We start from the raw sequence: 21,002 nt of genomic DNA, 5'->3' as shown, positions 1-21,002 counted from the left end.
GGCATGATCTGCCTTTCACAAACCTAAACTGGGTGGGATCCAGAGTTTGGAGGTTACCAATGTCTTTGTTTATGAGTTCCATGATGATACATTCCATGGCCTTGCAGACCAGGCTCGTCAGGCTAATAGGTCGATAGTTCCTGGGATCAGTGGTGGCTCCCCCTTTGTGGAGTGGGATAACTGTTGCTGTGCGCCATTCAGTGGGCACAAAGCCTGATGCAAAGCTATTACTGAACATGGTGCTTAAGTGGGGAGCCAGTTCGTTCTGAAGTTTGTGTAAAACGCAGCCTGGGATGTTGTACGGTCACATGGATGCTGTGCCTTTGACTTTAGAAAGTGCAGCTTCTACCTGTGTAGTTGTGATTACAGGGACTCTGCATTCTTCCTGTATAGATATGGGCCCTTTAGGGGGTGAGGGGGGTTAAAGTTAGCACTGAACCTATCTGCCAGGATGTTGGCAATATCAGTTGGTTCTGCAATTTTCATGCCTTTGTGCTGTAACTCAAAACAGATCTGGGTGTTGCCATTGAGATTATTGACATAGCTACAGAATGCTTTGTGGTTGTCCTTAGAATTAGTGGCAATTTTGTTTTCATAGCTAGCTTTGGATGATCTTATAAGGGATCTCAGCTTCTTACTGAGGCTGACCAGGGAGCTCCTCCACTCATGGGATTTTACTCTTTAGCAACAGTTTCTTCCTTCTGTTGTATAGTTTGTTTATGGCAGGGGACCACCAGATTGGCTTCCTTTTTTTGGAGGATAGCGTCTTGGTTCTGTCTGAGATAGCACAATCCATGCACTCGTGTAAGTGCTTATAAAGTGCATTTGTGTAGGATTCAGCAGTTGTAACTGTACTGTCCATCTACATGGGTGTCATGAAGTTCACCACTTCTGTCTTAAGAAGCATGAAGTTGGCTTTGGAGAAATTTTTTACTGTGGTTTCTTTAATGGGGGATGGGGGAGGGATGTGGATATCAAGGGTGATTAGCTTATGGTCAGATCGGACCAACGAGGAATTGACTTCATGTGTGAAACACCAGTCACACATGTTGGTAATGACTACGTCTAGGATATTGTTGCCCCTGGTGAGGGTGTGGATAAGTTGATCCAGGACATTTGAGTTTATGAATTCCAGAAAGCATTGAGCTAAGGAGTTGTTACACTAGTAGTTTTTCCAGTTAATGGTGGGGTAGTTGAAGTCGCCATTATTGGGGTGTTTGGTTGAACCCTAATATTTTCCAGTACATCAAGAAAAGAGGAGTGGGAATCCTGAGGCATGGTGGGGGATCTGTAGCAAGCTACAATGTGGATTGCAGTTTTGCCCAGAGTTAGTTGCACTTGGATAACCTTGGATGCATTATGCTGAGCAACTAGCCTGGAGGTGTGGATATCCTTAATGAATATGGACACACCTCCGCCGTTGGTGTTTCGATCCAGGTTACATGGCCGAAAAGTGTGGTATGAGTTATAGCCTGATAGTGCAGGGGTGCTCTCTGGAGCCTTGAACCAGGTCTCAGTCACTGCACAGACATCGATGTTCTGCATTTTAAGGAGTGCCTCTACATTAACCTCTACACTAGTGTGCCACAGCACATTAGCAGGATATGAATATCCTATCCTTGTCTGGATGTACAGCTGTCTTGTCCTTGTGTGGATGTACAGGACACATCTGCTAAAAGCTACTAATAAACATGGCTTTGTCCTGTACTGCAGAGTTTGAGTTACTCAGCCTCCACTTATGTACTGTGCAGCTGTAAGTCATTAGCCATATTACTGCTCCAGGGGCACATTATGAAAAGTTAACAGATAAAATGTTTCACTGTGTCTGCAGTTCTTTTGCAAAGCTATAACTACCAGCACGGATACCACAAGTTATTATACTGTAAGCCAAAACAAAGGGAGGTAAATGAAAAACAAATCAAACCTCTTCCCAAAAAAAAAAAAAAAAAAAAAAAAATGTTCTCTCTGTGTCTCTCTCCCTCTCTGTATGTACATTGATATCTACCTACCTATGTACACGTGTATACACACACATACACACGTATATATATATATATATATATATATATATATATATATATATATATATATATACACATACATACACACACTTGCACGTGTGCACGCACACATGCACACACATATTTACAAAATAAAGTTCTGAAACAGTGCTGAGGCATTTCTAGAAGAATACAAGATGGTATCTATGTAAAAAAGAACCAAAGATTTCAAGTGGGAGTCTTCAGCATAGTGATGGCGGTGAGAAATCAGAGAGAACCTTTAAGCACATCATTCATCACTCCCACCATCCAGACAGCTATGGAATAAATTGATTGTTCTCCTAGGGTTCACTCCTTTTGTGGCTCTACCCGCGCCGTTTGCACTGCGGGCTCACTCCGCTCCCCTACCCTGCCCCCAAATTCCACCCGCCCCCAGTGCTTCTACATATATTACACACTGACCACACCCCCTGCAATTCAAGCAATCACATAGACCAACCCCTTAAAGTGCTAAAACCTACCTCCCACCATTCAATCTCTATTAACACCTATCCCTATATAATTACCTACACACTACAACTTACAATGTCACCTAACACTACATACACACACATTAAACCCTTACTTCTACTATCACTTCTATCTATTTTAGCTGTACCCTATATACTTACATCCTATGAACACCTCAACCACCTACACTTTCACAACCCCATGAAACAAACCTCTACACAAACATTCATCATCCCTCATAGCCACAATTATACATCCTATCCACCAAATTATTTATAATCCAAATTTCACAGGCTCACTCACATCACATACTAGAACTAAAAAATACCATAACCTAACATGTAAAGGACTAACACTATCTCTTGTAATACAAGTCCACTCCCTAATTGATGGTGATATACACCCAAACTCTGGCCCAAATTCTTCCACTTCCATCAAGCCTAGCACACCAAATGCTACTAATTCTGACCTGGTCAACAGACCCTCCAACTCTCTCCTTATAGCCCATCTCAATATTCATAGCATAAACAATAAAGTTGCTCACCTACATGCCCTAATAGATGTACATCCATTTGACATCCTCGGCCTCTCTGAAACATGGCTCAAACCAACCATACAGGATACTACAGTTATTCCCCCTGGTTACAGCATCCTGAGACTGGACCGTAACTCTAAGAAAGGTGGAGGGGTTCAATTTCCTATATAAATCTGAATTACAAATCACTTCCATTGATTCTAAACCTCCCCTAACTAGCAACGTTGAAATTCTTATCTCTTAATTTCAACTCAACAAATGTAAATCCATCTATATAATCTGTATTTATCTTCCTCCAGGCAACAATATCACTACCTTAGAAGCTATCCTAAGTTGGCTGTCCACCACCTACCCACAAGAAACCATAATACTTGGTGACTTTAATATAAACTGGATGTCTTGCACATCTGAACAGCCCTCTTCACACATCAACCTACATGGTTTTATACACAACATTACAGTCCCCACTAGAACCAATAAACATAATAATATCAACAGCATCCTAGATTGGATTCTTACAAACAGTCAAAACCAATCTTATAAGGTAGGGACCCTTCCAGAAGATATAAGTGACCACTCACTCATCTTCTTAATCAGGTATAACACTGATATGTCAAACCCAACCAAATATAAGAAAATAAGATGTAATAAAATTTTAACACTGACAGCTTTCAAAAAGAACTTGTAGCTTGCGACTGGTCACCCCTGAAACACCTTCCATTAGACAATGCTGTTAAATACTTTATTTTTAACCATTCTAGACTACCATGCCCCAACTCAAATAGTAAGAACTAGGTCTAAACCAACCCCTTGGCTCACCAAAATTACCAAACAAAAAATCCTCCATAGAAACAAACAATGGGCTATCTGGCATACAACCAAAAACCTGGCAGAGCAACTAATATTTAGACAACTAAGAAATGAAACTAAAAAAGCCATATTGTCAGATAAAAGAAACTATTACTGCCAACTCCAACAGACCAACCAAAATCAAACCTCAAAAATGCTGGTCAGGTATAAACAAACTCCTGCACCCAGGTCACTCAATCACACCCACCCCCTCAGGCTCCAGTCTTCTTAGCCCCAGCCAAATTGCCAATTCTTTTAACACTTTCTTCACAGACACGATTCAATCTTTGGCCAATCACCTATCCACTAACACTGCATCTCCTTCTAATATTATCCCTAATAGCCCCCCAACATTTCAATTCCAACCCGTTCCTACATCCTTTGTCTGCACCCTAATCAAAAAACTTAAACCCACCACCCTCTCTGCTGATCTATTACCTGGAGAATACCTGCAAAAAGCAGACAACACTGCCAAAGCCTACCCCATATCCATCCTCATTAACAGAACTATTTCTGAAGGAACTATTCCAACTATACGGAAAATCTCACATGTTATCCCCCTGCATAAAGGTGGTAATTCCAAAGACTTTTCTAACTATAGGCCTATAGCCATATTATCCCCTCTGGCTAAAATCATGGAGAAGTGCATTCATAAGCAACTATTAAACCACCTCCTAGCAAACAACCTACTAGCTACCTGCCAACATGGATTTAGACCATTTCATAGCACCTCTTCTGCTCTTCTTTCCTTCACAGGTGTCATTAATAAAAACTGTAATAGTAACACTCTTTCCTCAGCCCTCTTCATTGATCTGTCAAAAGCCTTTGACATGGTCAACCACCAGCTACTCATAAACATACTTGGCAACTTCTCACTGGATCCACTTGCTATTCAATGGTTCCAATCCTATCTAAATAATAGACAACAGGCTGTACTACGGGAAAACAACTTGTCTTCCCACTTACCAATTGCCCTTGGAGTCCCTCAAGGCTCCATATTGGGTTGTCTCCTCTTTTCTATTTTTACTAATGACCTACACACTGCTCTACCTCAAGCCACCTGTATCCAATATGCGGATGACTCTACACTAATATGCTCAGCCTCCTCACTTTCACAACTGCATTCCCTAACCCAAGATATGTTTAACATAGTAGAGAATTGGCTCCTTCAACGATGTCTCATCCTGAACCCAAAAAAAACAAAAATGCTACTATTTACTCCCACCCGCAGAGCCCCCCACTACATTTCACAATCACATCTAGCAATGGTACAATCATATCTCCAGACTCTACTACAAAACTACTTGGAGTACTAATTGACAACCACCTCACCTTTGAACCACATATTAACAACACTATAAGAACAGTAAACAAAAAACTAGGCTCCCTTTATAGGATCAAACCCTTTCTTACCCCACTAGCAAGGACCACTATTGCCCGGGCCCACCTTATCCCAACCCTGCTATATGCTTCCCCAATCTATACCAAACTATGCATAAGTAATCTGAACAAGCTGGCTAGCTCCTACAATAATATTGCCAGATTTGCAACTGGTTCTACCTATAGAACCCATCATTGTAACAATCTTAATCAACTAGGGTGGTTAGAATTGCCAAATCTTATCCTATCAAACCAGCTAACTATTGCCTATAAGACACTGTTCCATCCTATATCCACTCCAATTCTAAGCAATCTAATCACCCCCCACAATAACCTGAAAGCCCTGCACACTTCAAACAAAATAATGGTAAAGATATGTAAAACCACAACCTGGCTGGAGATTCTTTATTCTCTAACACAGTGGGTAAAACCTGGAACTCCCTCCCTACTGATCTTACCTCCCTACCTTCTACTACCCTATTTAAATCCAAGCTCAAACCATACCTTAAATCACACTGGCTATGCCTCTGTGCAAACCCAGACTAACTTCCTCCACTGTCTCTTGACCCTATTCTTCTCACTCACACAAAACTAGCTATTCCTTTTCTATTGACATCTTTGTCTGTAAAACCAACTGAAAGTTCAAATAATGCTCAATGTTACTTACCTACTGTTTTTGGTTGTATGTATATCCAAACATGATTTGTTAGCTTAGAATACTTCTTCCTTACTCTTAAGCTAAAATGTATTTACTAGTATTCTCTTAGCTAAAATGTATTTACTAGTTAAATTTGTTAAATCTTGTAATGTACTTATGTTATCGTGATCTTTTTTTCTGGAATGTGAAGCTTTTCTCCCAGGGCCTCCACTGAAAATGGACATGTATCCATTTGGACTAGCCCGGTCAACAAATGTAAAATAAATAAATAAAATAAATATGCCTGGCAACCGTACGTCTAACAGGTAATTTTATAGTTATCTATGAACTAATGCTGTGCCTTTTCAAAAACATTTACAGCAGATAAAGCCTAGCAAGCACATATAACAGTTATTCTAGTTTTACAAACTGGTCAAATACAGTTTAGAACAGAAAGCCCAGCAGTTAAAGCATAGGGCAAAGGTTATGGGCTGTTTATAAATTGCTTCCTATAGTCTGCGATTTGATTCCCTCGGCCTGAATTTGCCAGTAAGTCTCAATCTGACATTTGGCTAGGTCTGTAGGGGTTGCCTGAACTGCATGCTTATTAACTACATGTGAACCAATAAGAAACAAATATCCTTTAACAAAGAAACTAATTGGACTTACAAAATCATATACTTGTGGTGACACAGTGCTGCAGTGGTTAGAGTTAATACCTCATTGTTCTCAATTTATGGTTGGGGTGGGTTCTGCCTAGAGTTTGCACATCCTGTTTATACACCCAGTGCTCTGACTTCCTCTCAAAGAAGTGCCATAGGTGAAGAGAACTGGTGACAATCTAGAAATGGTGATTCTCTCAGCTGCCAGCCAATTTTAAGCCAGCCAATTACCCCAAGTGGGGATCAAACTCTGCACCTTGTGTTTGTAAAGTAAACACCTTAACCATTATACCAATCTCCCATTCCCTAAGTTCTGGAATTTAAGTGAAAATGGTTATTTTAAAAATGTTTAAATGCTTTTACATTTATTCTTCTATAATACAACCCCATCAGCTCCCAATATAATTGCACAGGATCAGTTTATACTGTAACTACCTTTTCCCAGGATATCAAAATACTTAATAAATGTCTAACCTGGCATGACAATAGTATTTTAATTTACATACTACAAAGATTAATATATTAGTTGTTAAAAATCAGAATATTAGCCGAAGACTAAAAGCGTTGCCTGAAAAGAAATAAAAGGCATACATGTATTGAAGCCATATCAAAAATCAGTGAAAAAATGGGCCATGCAATGTAACCTCGGTAAGCTGGTTCCAGGTCAATGATGGCACTTTAATTCATGGGGATTGTTAGACAAATTGCTCTGTTTCCAAAAGACCTCTCACTTCTTTGCTCAAGAATTCCGAAAAAATCGAAAAATAAAGGAAGGATAAAGGCACCAAATCTGGAACAATATTTAAGTGTTACTCTAATTGACTTAAAAAGTTAATAGGGCAACATGTTTTGCATTAACATGCACTTTCTCAACAGTAAGAAATGCCTAGCATTACTGGCTGGCCATAATCTCCAGTGATTTATCACAAGATCAAAAATATTATGGGGGACAGGGCAAAAATATGAATCAAAATCAGGGGAAATTAAAAAGTAGGGTTTCCAGATATCATTTAAAAAAAAATAATAATAATAATGGAACATTTCTACACTATGTGGGAATCTATGAACATAAAAGTGTCAGCAAATTGCTTTTTTTTTTAATTTTTTTTTTATTAGGACTCATTCCTCTGTGCAAACAAACTAGGGTAAGTGTTAAATTATTATATCCAGGCAGTAAAGCATTTAGCACAGCATTTGCAGTATCAGATTTTCTGGGGCTTTGTATCTCATGTGAACAGGAAACAGATTCATTTCCACATGTCCACTTACTAAGCTGCAAACAGATTTATTTCAATAAGTCACAACAACTGACCAATTATATTTAGAGGAAGGAAGACATAATAAATGAATTCATGAGATCCTACATTTCCTGAGCAGGACACAAATGAACTCAAATGACAGAGGACAGCAGTGGTATTACAAATGGGAAAAATGAAGGAAATTGCAACTAGAACAAATCAGTACCAATATATTAACATAAAATAAGACGTATTTGTCTTCTGTGCCCATTCTCAAATATAAAGGAAAATTGCAGCATACATAAAAAAGCTAGCTGAAATGAAACACCAAGTCTGGTAGTCTAATAAATAGAGGAATTACAGCACAGCAAATTATTTTATAAACAGGACATTTATAAAATTGGTGGTGTGATGGTTAAAGTGCTTGCCTTAGAAACACAAGGTGCAGGGCTTGATTCTCACCTGGGGTAATTGGCTAGGCTTAGGATGGCCCATGAGGACAGCTAGCCTAGTACTAATCTGTGATCCTTATTGAGTGCCAAAGTATGTACTAATGATGTTCTAGGACATAGAAGAAGACGAGATGTTACTTGAAAATGCAGGATAAAGGAATGGAGAGACCTTAGTGGTTCTCAAAGTGAAGTTGTTGGTACTTGGGCATGTGGCATATTGGTAAAATTTTGAGAAATCGAAAGAAGTATCCACATCGCAAAGTGCTACCTAGGGCACAGTCCTGAGACATCAAAATAAATGCCCACAACACAGAGGAGAAAAGTACTTACAGCAGTGGTTGTCATAATATTATCCTCAGGTATTGGAATACTTTACTAGCAGTTGCTAAAAAGAAATGTGTGTTTTGGTGTCAGATGTACAGAGATGGTCTCAATATGGTCTGTTCTACACATGAGAAATGAAGTACAATGTTGTGTGAAGGTAAATAAAAGCTTCTGGCATATTCCACAGCTTCTTGCTGCTGCTTCATCTTACACACACACACACACACACACACACACACACACACACACACACACACACACACACACCTACCTTTATACACACTATCATCCATGCATTCACTTTTTACTAACCCAGTAACAACCTCCAGCTTCTCCTAGGAAATGACAGGGTATTCCCAAGCCAGCTGAAAGAAGTACGTCTTTAGTATGTTCTAAGTCTGGCCCATGTCTTTTTCTTAATGGGCCATGCCTAGTATGCCTACCGTGGAAGGTACCCAGAAGTATACTCACTAGTGTCCAAATGACCTCAGCTGCCCCCTTTACATCCTGTGGATCAGCGGTTCTATTCAAAGATCATCCCAGAGTATTGGTTTCTTCTATTTCTCATGGAGAGTGATCCCAGTACCCTTAAAAAGTTACCTCATTTCCATCACTTGAATCCACGATCTCCTCCTTTCGATTCATCCAGCCATCAATGACCCTTTTTTTCTCCATTTTCCACATGGAGTCAATATGTTACTTCATTAGTGGCAATCATCTACAGCCAAGGTTCTCATCACCGGGTGAGTTCTTCTATACCACTCACACACATGCACACTCACACCTACAGTCAGTTTAGAGTGTCCAATCCACCTGCTCCGTATCTTTGGAATGTGGGAGAAGATTGGAGCACATAGAGGAAACTCACGTGAACACTGGGAGGACATGCTGACTCTACACAGAAAGTATCCCAGTTGACAATCAAACTGGAGAACCTCTTACTGTGAGGCAACAACACTAACACTGTACCACTGTGCTGCAAATGTCATACTGCACTGGCCAGGAATTGAACCTGGGTTTTCCATGTGGCAAGCAATAATTCTATTACTGAACCACCATCACTACTCAAGGTTCATAACCCTAGGCAAGGATGGGGATGTAGAGTGACTGGTAAAGTGAGATCTTTTTGCTACAACTCAGCTCTCACTTCAACTCTATATTCTAGTACAACACCTGCTATACTGCCCCAACTGCACCGATCTGCTGGAAAAATCTCTCAGTCCTCTATCTTTAGCCATGTACAAGACTCCACTTGAAACAGCTGCCCCCTCCTCTGCAGACAGCAATCTGCTCTTTTCTGGGAGAGATCCATGACCTCTGATTTAATGTACTAAACACACATTGTTGTTATTTTTATTTATAAACCGTGTAAACCTACTAGGCAAGTGTTCAACTTCAGGTTGCAAGCTGAGAGCACAGTCTAGCAAAGTGACCTGCTCACAGCCATGCACACAGACACACACACACACACACACACACACACACACACACACACACACACACACACACACACACACACACACACACACACACACACACATACAGATTGTACGTGCGTGCAAGTGTGTGTGTATGTATGTGTGTGTGTGTGTTTGTATGATTTCATAACAACACAATTGTGGTCACTATTAAAAATCACATTTGACGTGGTGTAAACTATTTCAATTTAAAAGTTTTCATGAGGATTATTTTGTACCCTAGTTTGGTTATCCTTGGAGAATAGGTCTCAGATGATGTATCCTTATGAACTTCCATTTTTATAAGGCAAGTGCAGAATACAGACTACTGCATCATGCACTGTGTGTGTGTGTGTGTGTGTGTGTGTGTGTGTGTGTGTGTGTGTGTGTGTGTGTGTGTGTGTGTGTGTGCGTGAATAATTTACCTGAATCTAAATTTGGCACTCACAGTAACAACTACTGCGTTTCCAAAGTTGAGTCTCAGAATGAAATTTTTAAACCCTTAAAGAAATCTCCATAGAACAGTAAAGTTAATGCAACACAGCAGGCAATGAGATTTTATTTCACAGAGGCAGCATACATTTAAGCTAGTGAAGAGAGTTAACTAAAAATAAACACCACATAACTCTTAAATCCAGAACAGGTTGATGTTAATAAAACTGAACCTTTAAAGTGATTAGCATTCTTTACAGAACGTGTCAAATGCACCAAAGCACGCTTCTTAACAAATATGCAAAGAACTCTAGTTTCTTAACATTTTCTATACAATCTGCTGCAAACATTCTGCACTAAACTTCATTAAAGTTGCATCCATTGATTCATACAACATACATGCATCTGAAATAACAGGCTGGGCATGAAATAAATGTCTTAGCAGAGTGTGCAGCTTATGGCATACACTTCTTAGTTTACTACCAATAATATTAGAGGATTATATTTTAAAATATCAAACCTTACAAATGTTGAATGACATTTCAAACAGCATTTATGCTGAAAACACAAACCCCTTTAAAAAAGGCAAGGGAATCACATATGGATTCACTTCAGAAGACTGAAAGCCCAAAATCTTGAATTTCAAAAGACTGAGACCAAAATCTTGAAAATTCAAAAGACTGAAAACTCGAACTACTGAATCTCAGAAAACTGAAAACACACAGAATACCAACACTTACTATATTCCAGCAAAACTGCATACAGAAACAAATAAAAGATAAACTGTTTACCACTTCTCCAAGTATTAGCGGGGGGGGGGGGCAAGCCTGCCTGCACCCCCCGACCCCCTGCTACTTAAATATATCAACTCCGAGATTGCACTCCACAGAACAAAATGGCAAACGTAGCACTATGTGTTTCATGCTTGTTGTAACCTTAGTCATGTTCCCTTCTAACTTGCTACACTACAGCATAACTCATGTTAGTGTACTGAAGTGCAATACCGGACTTGATATACTTAAGTAGCAGGGGGGGTGGTAGGTGGGATGCAGGGGGGATTGCCCCCCCCCCCGTTTAAACTTGGAGAAAAGTAATATGGTTTGTCTTCTATTTATTTCTGTAGCTTGTTTTCAGTATTCTGAGATTCAGTATTTTGAGATTCAATATTTTGAGTTTTCAGTCTTTTGAACTATCAGGATTTTGGTCTCAGTCTTTTCAAATTCAAGAATTTGGGCTTTCAGTCTTCTGAAGTGAATCCATATATATATATATATATATATATATATATTTATATTATATATATATATATATATATATATATATATATATATATATATATATATATATATCTACACACACACACACACACACACACACACACACACACACACACACACACACACACACGCTAACTCCAACTGTGCACTACAGTAAACAAAGGACAAACTCTCCAATCTACACTGTTTTGGAATCTTGCACAGACAAAAAGCCGATAAAGTTCGATCATATGCATTATGATCATCTATACCAGCTTTTTCAGCCTTTGTTGGAAGCAACATTCAGCCAGCTGCCTAATGGCCTATTAGAATGGGCACCATTTTGGAACTAAGTGATGATTAACAAGAACATAATATGCAAACAGCATCTCTAATGAGCTACTGTCCACAGTGCAACTTCAACTGTTAAATCAGATAACAGTAATAAACACTCATGTTAATGCTTAATAAGATAAATGACCCCTCTGACATGTACATGTGCCTAAAATTTATATTGTCATTTTATACTGTAGTAATGAACTTATATCTCATTAGCAGAAATAGATAGGTTAGTACCAAGCTAACTGCCCTTGTGAGACATTTTAAGGCTAGCCACTTATCCCTTGTGGGACTCAAACCCTGCATCTTGTGTTTGTAAGGCAAACACCTTAACCATTAAGCCACCCTCCCAACCCTTAGCAGTATTATTATTATTATTATTATTATTATTATTATTATTATTATTATTATTATTATTATTATTATTATTATTATTATTATTATTATTTTGCAGAGCAGGATCACAGAGAAATACAAATGTGAAAAACTTAAGATTACAGTTTTATCAGAATTTACAGTAAATGCAGAAGTATGACACAACGTCTTGCAGTAGGTCACACTATTTACTGAATATCATAGTCAGAGGCCCATAGTTGCATCCTTCCTACTACAGGACTTTGCATGACCCACTACATATACCCAGCACTGCTCTGTCATACTTAAAAGGGGGGCTTACACTATATCCTGTAAAATCCTTGGTTCCCATCATTTTGAGAATTCAATAAAAGACAACTTTAAAGAGAACTGCAGAGTGATCTAAGGACTTTGGGAAAGGTAAAGAAAAAGTGAAGTGTCATACAATTACTGCAAAAGATAACCATATTTTGCTCTTACCATCAAAGCATTCTCTTAAAGCATATCTAGGGCTAGACTTAAAAATTGATAATATCTTGCTCTTTTATGCAGTACTACTGTTCCTGCCAAAAGTCAAAATGTATTACAGTAATCAGTTACTGTAGTTTTTATGATGATGTGAGATAGTGCCAGCTGTGCCAGGGGGAGTAGGGTAGTGCATGTCTAACATATGCCAGCATAGCTAGCTGCAGTTTTTTAAGAATTATATGTCATTTGAATATCAAACTGATTTGTACAGATGCTTGTGTTAAAAATGTATTTGTAAATTTGCTTGTGTGAAAAATGTATCAACTGTGGGTCCTGCTGGACAGAAAAGAAACATACATGCATGTCAGACTTTATTGTTGTAACTGATGAAATGTATATATTTTAATAGAGGACACCGGAAGGGAAGGGGTTAAACTCAGCCCAGCTAACCTTAAGTAAAATAGCCTAAAATTAAATGACTTGGTTTAAGCCATAAAGATTTTATCTCACAGGTCTGAATGCAGCCAGAGACGCAATGTCTCTGTGAAAAGCTTGGGTCGGGATCCTGCTCTATTGTCCTTAGTGGTGAACTAATTGCTACCCTGGGGTGCCAGAGAATGGCTTTTTAGATTTTGCAGGAAGGGTGGAAGTGTCAGAATTGTTTTACAGTTTCCAGATGCTATAAAAAACTTAGCTAAAGTTCTGTGTGTGCATTGTGACACATCAGTGCTAGATCCTGGCTATGTTTCTAGTGAGAGGGTAGTGTGGGAACCACAGAGTCAGGTGACCACATGTACCGTGTTCAATCATAGCATCACCTCAGGCTTTGTGTCCATTGAATGGCGCACCGTGATAGTTATCCCACTGCACAAAGGGGGGGCCACAACAGACCCTGGGAACTACTGCCCCATTAGCCTGACAAGCCTGGTCTGCAAGGTTATGGAACGTATCATCATGGAACTCATAAACAAAGACATTGGAGATCTCCAAACTCTGGACCCCACACAGTTCGGGTTTGTAAAAGGCAGATTATGTCTCCTAAACCTGATAGACTTCTTTGAAGCAGTCACCAAAGCCACAGATGAGGGTAAGGTGGTTCACTCAGCCTATCTAGATCTCGCCAAGGCATTCAACACCATCCCCCACTCTGGAATTATAGATAAACTCACTAAACCAGGAATAAATCCCTATGTCACAAGATGGGTTGCCAACTGGCTTACTGACAGAACCCACACTGTGAAAATAGCAGACTCCAAATCAGACTTCAGACCAGTGACAAGTGGAGTACCACAGGGTTCAGTCCTGGGTCCTCTCCTGTTTAGTATCTACTTCACTGAAGTACAGGCTAACACAGAAGGTCTTTGGCTAACTAAATTCACAGATGACTGCAAACTAGGAGCCATAATCGAAACTCCTAACGATGTGGACAACATACAAAAGGGCATCACTGAAACAGATGCCTGGTGTCAAAGCCATGGTCTCAAGCGCAATGCCAAAAAGTGCATTGTCATCCTCTTTGGTAAAAACTCTGTACCAATGAACTACCACATAGGCGATAGTCTATTTAACATCGAAAGTGTGATAAGAGACCTTGAGACACAGGTGGACAGTAGTCTCTCCTTTGACAATCACATCTCCACAGTGGTCAGGAAATCCTTCTATGTGGCACACCTCATCACAAAAGGTTTCTCATCCAGAAAAAAAAGAGGTTATTGTTCCCCTTTACTCATCACTCATTAGACCCATTATAGAGTACAACGCCCCTTTTGGTATGTACCTCACAAGACATCTACAACAACTGGAAAGGCTGCAGAAATGCCTCACAAAGAGAATTACTGGCCACAAACAGATGCCCTACGCAGACAGACTCAAAAAACTCCAGCTTTACTCCGTCACTTATCACCTACTCAGAGGCAATCTCTGCCTAACATACAAAGCTATGTCAAACCCAGAGCTGTTGGACATGCTCCACTTGAAGAAATCCCAATCCCTCTGAGTTACAATGATCTAGGGACCTAAACATTGTCACCACAATAAACAGAACATGCTGGAAGGATAGATTCCTGTCCCAGAGACTTCCCATACTCTGGAACAGACTACCTATCTATGTCAAACAGAGCTCCTCATTAGCACTCTTCAAGAAAAATCTTGATGATTGGGTGGCTAATAAGAAATTCACCACGGGGATCACTTCTGTGGTTCTGCTTGACAGGGGCACAGGAAAATCATTTTCTTGGGTGGGAAAGCCAGGGTACCTTTTTGGCTAGGCTTGTACAGGCCCTAGGGCCAATAGCCTAGTACCTACCTATGAACCTATGAATAATGTAATTCTGTAGCCAGCACAGAAATTGTACTTCAACACTAGTGAGAGATGTGAGGACTGCACTCAATTGTTGGACCTGACAAGACATTCATCCATAGGTTCATAGGTTCATACTAGGCTATCTGCCCTAGGGCATTTATAAGCCTAGCCAGAGTGTGTATGGCTTTCACCACCCATTTTATATTAATTTTGCTATGCCCTTTTTCGAGGTTAGTATACTGTGCCTCTGTCTAACAGTGACACAGAAGTGATACCCGGGGTAAACCTACGATCCCCCATCCACTCATCAAGATTCCTCTTGAAGAGAGTCAATGAGGGACTCTGCCTAACCTGGACTGGGATTTTATTCCAGAGTGAAGGGAGCCTCTGGGTTATGAATCTGTCCCTCCAGCATTTCCTATTTATTTCAGTGCTGAGGTTCAAGTCTCTCGAGCGCGTAGCTTGATGGGATTTGGATTTTCTGAGGTGCAGCATGTCCATTAATTCCGGGTTGGACATGGCTTTATACGTCATGCACAGATCGCCTCTAAGCAGGCGGTATGCCACTGAGTAGAGCTGGAGTTTCTTTAACCGGGCAGCATATGGCATCTGTTTGAGCCCTTTGATCCTCTTGGTGAGGTACTTTTGGGGTCTTTCCAGTTGCTGCAGGTGTCTGGTAAGGTACATCCCAAAAGGGGCATTGTACTCAATTATGGGCCTGATGAGGGATGAGTAAAGAGGCACGATGACCTCCCCTGATCTAGATGTGAATCCCTTCATGATTAGGTGGGCTATATAAAATGTTTTTCTAACCACTTTGGTCATGTGGTTGTCAAATGAGAGATTGCTATCAACTTGGGTCCCCAGGTCCCTAAGTACTTCTTCTGTACTTAATGGATTACCACCTATGTGGTAATTTGTGGTCACTTTGTTTTTGTCAAAGGGGATGACTATACACTTTTTGGTGTTTAGCTTGAGGCCATGGCTCTGGCACCAGTTGTCTGTTTCTATGAGGCCCTTTTGGAGGATGCTTGTGTCGGCTGGAGAGTCGATTATGGCCCCCAGTTTGCAGTCATCTGCGAACTTGGTCAGCCACAGTCCTTCCATGTTGGCCTGTACCTCCAAGAAATATATACCGAACAAGAGAGGTCCCAGGACTGAGCCTTGTGGGACGCCACTTGTAACTGGTTTGGAGTCTGACATGGCTCCAGCAACTCTAACCATGTGGGTTCTGTCCTTGAGCCAGTTTGCAACCCATCTAGTGACATAGGGGTTTATATTTAAGCTGGTGAGCTTATCTATAATGCCCGAGTGGGGTATTGTATCGAAGGCTTTTGTGAGGTCCAGGTAGGCTGTGTGGACCACCTTCCCCTTGTCAATGGCCTTGGTGACTGTTTCAAAGAAATCGACCAGGTTTAAGAGGCAGGATCTGCCCTTAACAAAGCCGAACTGGGTAGGTTCCAGTGTTTGTAGGTCCCCAATATCTTTATTTATGAGGTCCATGATGATCCTTTCCATAGCTTTGCAGACCAAGCTAGTCAGGCTTATGGGGCAATAGTTTCCAGGATCCATTGAGGCACCACCTTTGTGGAGAGGGACCACTGTTGCTGTACGCCACTCTTTGGGTACATATCCTGTAGTAAGGCTGAGATTGAACAGTAGTTTTATGTTTGGGTTTAGCTCTTCTTGGAGTTCATGTAGGATGCAGCCTGGGACACCGTCTGGTCCCATTGATGCTGTGTTTTTTGCTTTGGAGAGGGTGGCTCTTACCTGAGCATCTGAGATGTCAGGGGGGCAGCACTCTGCTGGGATAGATATTTGCCCTTTTGGTGGGCCTTGCTTTAGTAGGTAACCAGGGAACAGTAATTCTTCAGTCAGTTAGAAAAATTTTGTGAGATTAGCTAAATGTAGTTTTTTAGTGTATTTAGCTGAATCTTTTCATCCGTGTTTTTTTTTTAATATTTCATGTGATTGAAACTCTGGTGTTTATTATAAATAGATATTCAGTACTTTAATTTTTTTAGGTGTGTGTGTGTGTGTGTGTGAAAATCAAATCTCAAAGTGTGTGTGTGTGTGTGTGTGTGTGTGTGTGTGTGTGTGTGTGTGTGTGTGTGTGTGTGTGTGTGTGTGAAAATCAAATCTCAAAGAGTGTGTGTGTGTGTGTGTGTGTGTGTGTGTGTGTGTGTGTGTGTGTGTGTGTGTGTGTGTGTGTGTGACAACTATTACTGAACAGGGACAGGGTGGTGGAGGACTTGGCTTGGAACACCCGTTTAAGGACTCTGCTCTATAGTGGTCAATCTTATTTGGGACCTGGACAGAAAGCCCAGCCCCAGGACTGGTGGCTGTACTTCATGCAGAGAAGGGCATCTGAAAATATTGTGCGTGCCTATTTTTCTCAAAGTGGATGTTTCCCAAAGGTGTCAGTGATGAGGATTGAAGCTCCTTGAAAACTGGCCTAGAGGAGGGATGTCACAGTTTTACTAATAAGAAAGCTTAGATTCAAGTCTGCTTCTAAGGAACAGATGTAGAACATTTAATGAAAATGAAAGGAAAAACAACTTTCCACAGATGGAGCAAATAGTACAATGTGGAGTACAGGCAGACTTGGCAAACAAAAATCACATGATCATAGCTAGCTCTGTTGGCACAGAGAGACAAAACAATGACTATGACTCAGGCAACCCAAGTTCAAGCAGCAACTTGGTTGCCTACTGCATCTGGCTTGAGGGTAATGGAGGAGTGAAGTGACTTTGCTGGCTCATCGTATTTTGGGGCAAATGGTGAGGACTGCATGCTTGAGTGCTCATTTCCCCTGTAAAATCCAAGTGGAGACTGAAGACTCCACAGTTGTACTGGTTTGGGGAGTTGGGGGGATGGGGGCAGGGCAGTACTGAAAGATTGCATAATTTGAAGGAAATGGTGATACACCATTGCTGATGCCCATAGAATGTCAAATCATTGGGAAGTTACAGGTATGCACAGAATGTTAAAGCTCTAAAGGTAAACACCTAGGAGCCATTCACCTTAGAATAATGTCTCCTCACTCAATACAGTGCAAAACTCTATAGGTAGTTCCCTACTCTTCATCAAATATTTGCATAATTGGCACTACAGTTTTAAATGCCAACATAGCAGCAGCAAGACCTGAGTTCATTTAACCCTTCTGGATATGACTTCCTCTTTGCTGGCCTTTGCATTCCATAAACTACATGCATGGAAAGTTCCTAGGTATGTATCCATCTGTACACAAACTGCACAAGCATGCCCTTGAAAAAACAGCACGTTAGTAAAGATCTGCAGAATCCCAGCCTGTGGCTAATGTCTGCCTCTTCTTACGTTACAGCAAACTGACCTGCTATGGACTTGCCCCGTGCTCTTCACCTAAGATGTACAGAGAGAACCTGCAGTTACTAAAGCCATACTCTTACTTCAGTCACATACCTTACTATTGTGTCAGCAGGTCAGCACAAAAATTTGTCACAGTAAAAATTGCAGAATATAAAAATGTTTTACAGAATGTTCTACCATGTACCTGAAGCCACCTCATCAAACAAAACCAAAACAATTGTAATAACAATTTTGTTACTTTGCTGACCATGAAATTCTAACAAGCTTACCAAATTGTGCTCTATTTTCTGGAGGAGCAAGACAGAGCAAACAATCATGGATGCTAATTTGAAAAAAAGTTCAGTTATCACTTAATGTTACTAATGGACCAATTCAGGAAACAGAAATAGATACAACACCCAGAAATGGGACACAAAAGAGAACACAACTGAAGTCAAACAAAATGTGTTACTACAGCAGCAAAAGCAGTTGCCGTAGACGCGTCCTCAAAGAAAGCATAACAAAATGTAAGATATTAATCTGTGGAAAAATAAAGAAAGGATTTAGGAATACTACAAATGCAGTGATAAGACTGGGAAAATAAAATGGAATGATAAGCATATGCCATCCCAACCTTGGGGCAGACTGAGCCCCCCTGTAGTGCAGAACATCTAACATGCTTGTTCAGACAAAGTGTCAGGATAAATAGTTTGGCATGTTATACATTCACAGATGGTATTTGAAGATGACAAAGGAAAAGGTTCACATCCCTTCAACAGGCATTTAGCTTTGCATTACAGTACTGAAAGGGCAGTTTGGTCTGAGGGTCAGTATGGCATGGGGGGGGTGATCGTACTTCTGAAGTTTTATTCTGTGAATTAAACCTTAAAATGTAGTTGCATCTGCTTGTCTAGGTAAGCATTAAAGATCTGCTTCAGTAGCTCAGTCTACTACATTCTATCCGACTACTTTAGTGGGTCTGCCTGGAAAACAGGCCGCAGGCCAAATCAGATCCACCTAGTCTGTAAAAATCAATCAGTCAATCCAATCAAAAAAAATCATTCCCATGACACAGTTTGAGAAAAAGATGGTGACATACAAACAAATACACTAAATAAAGCCTATTCACAAAAAAAATGAAAAACAAAATAAAACAAAATAAAAATGTGTGATTAAAACAAAGCAGAATTAAAAATCAAGTATACACAGAAAATTATTCACATCTACAATGCTCCAATGGAACCTGAATCCCCATTATTTACCATCATCATAACAACATTAAATCATTGAAACAGCAGTATATAAACGTTGTCCTACGTATATGACACATCCTTCTCTGTATTTCCCTGCTTCATCAAGTTTGTTAAAAATGCTTTTAACAATGAAGAAAATGTGCCTGGATGTATTTTCTCTGTGGCATCCTCTAAGTACTCAAATGAAATAATTATACGTAATCATTCTACAGTCTTTACTACCTTATTTTCAATTTATGCAGTTTCCAGACTGTTTTGTAACTAGCAGAAAAAAAGAAACACTGCTGGATTTCCTTCTCAGTCTGGCGTCCTTTCCTTAACCATCCGCTTGAGCTTCCTTCCTAATACCTGACCTCCTGCACATGACATGCCAACTAGTATCACACACAAATTCTAAATCCAAGTGCTGCTAAGTATTGGCAACATGTCCAAGAGCTTGTTACTTCCTGGTATTAACGTTACAACACCACACATACTTTCCATTACCAAGTTATAGAATCTGCCTTCCCTAAGTGCAAGTAGAATCATTTTCCATTTGTTAGACATAAGGGTATTTTGTAATTCAGTCAGTTGGTTACATTTTATTTTACTAAATGTATCCTGATCTTCTCATACATTTCAAAAATATTTAAAACAAACCATTTTGCCATTATATTTACTCTTAAGGACAATATTTATACTGTCTTGGAGGAAAGTGAAGATATCTATCATAAATTGTCAATTCATCTGGGGAACAGAGTCACTCAGTAAAGATGAATATGCTACACTTTTTAAAAAAGATATGAACTGGGGTGGAAATGAGAGATCCAAATGATTTAGATAAAAGCTGACAGTGTCATCAAGAGTTGTGAAGAGAAAGGAGATTTAGGAATGCATTACTGGTTGTTTTTGGTAATAATGGTAAATAACTATTATTCTATATCACCTCAGTAAACAATATGTTACTAGATGGACAGAACCCTAAATTGTTAGGTTGTATGACTAAGCTGCAAATTAAACAAAAATATATATATTTGTAAGCAGTTTCTAGACTTGCAGTCTAGGAGACCACTGTAGTTCCTTCCTAGCCCAAATTCCACAAAACACTGGCTGGTTAAGTGAATTGATCAGAGTAGCACAGTAGGTAAATGGAGGCTGAAGGGAATCAGACCCAGAGGCAAATAGAGACTGAAGGGACACAGACTCAGAGACAAAGAGAGGCCAAAGGGAATCAAACCCAGAGGCAAA

At 40.0% G+C, this 21,002-nt stretch overlaps 1 protein-coding gene across 10 annotated transcripts in view; it reads right to left on the bottom strand.

The window, feature by feature from the left end:
• Positions 1–21,002, bottom strand: part of HSPG2 (heparan sulfate proteoglycan 2) — a 2,126,006-nt gene that overhangs the window by 1,935,268 nt on the left and 169,736 nt on the right. The window lies entirely within an intron of this gene.

This window comes from Protopterus annectens, chromosome 2.part1 (genome assembly GCF_019279795.1).
Source record: "Protopterus annectens isolate FY-2018-M chromosome 2.part1, PAN1.0, whole genome shotgun sequence".
NCBI lineage: Eukaryota > Metazoa > Chordata > Ceratodontiformes > Protopteridae > Protopterus > Protopterus annectens.
This window is presented reverse-complemented; position numbering and strand designations above follow the sequence as displayed.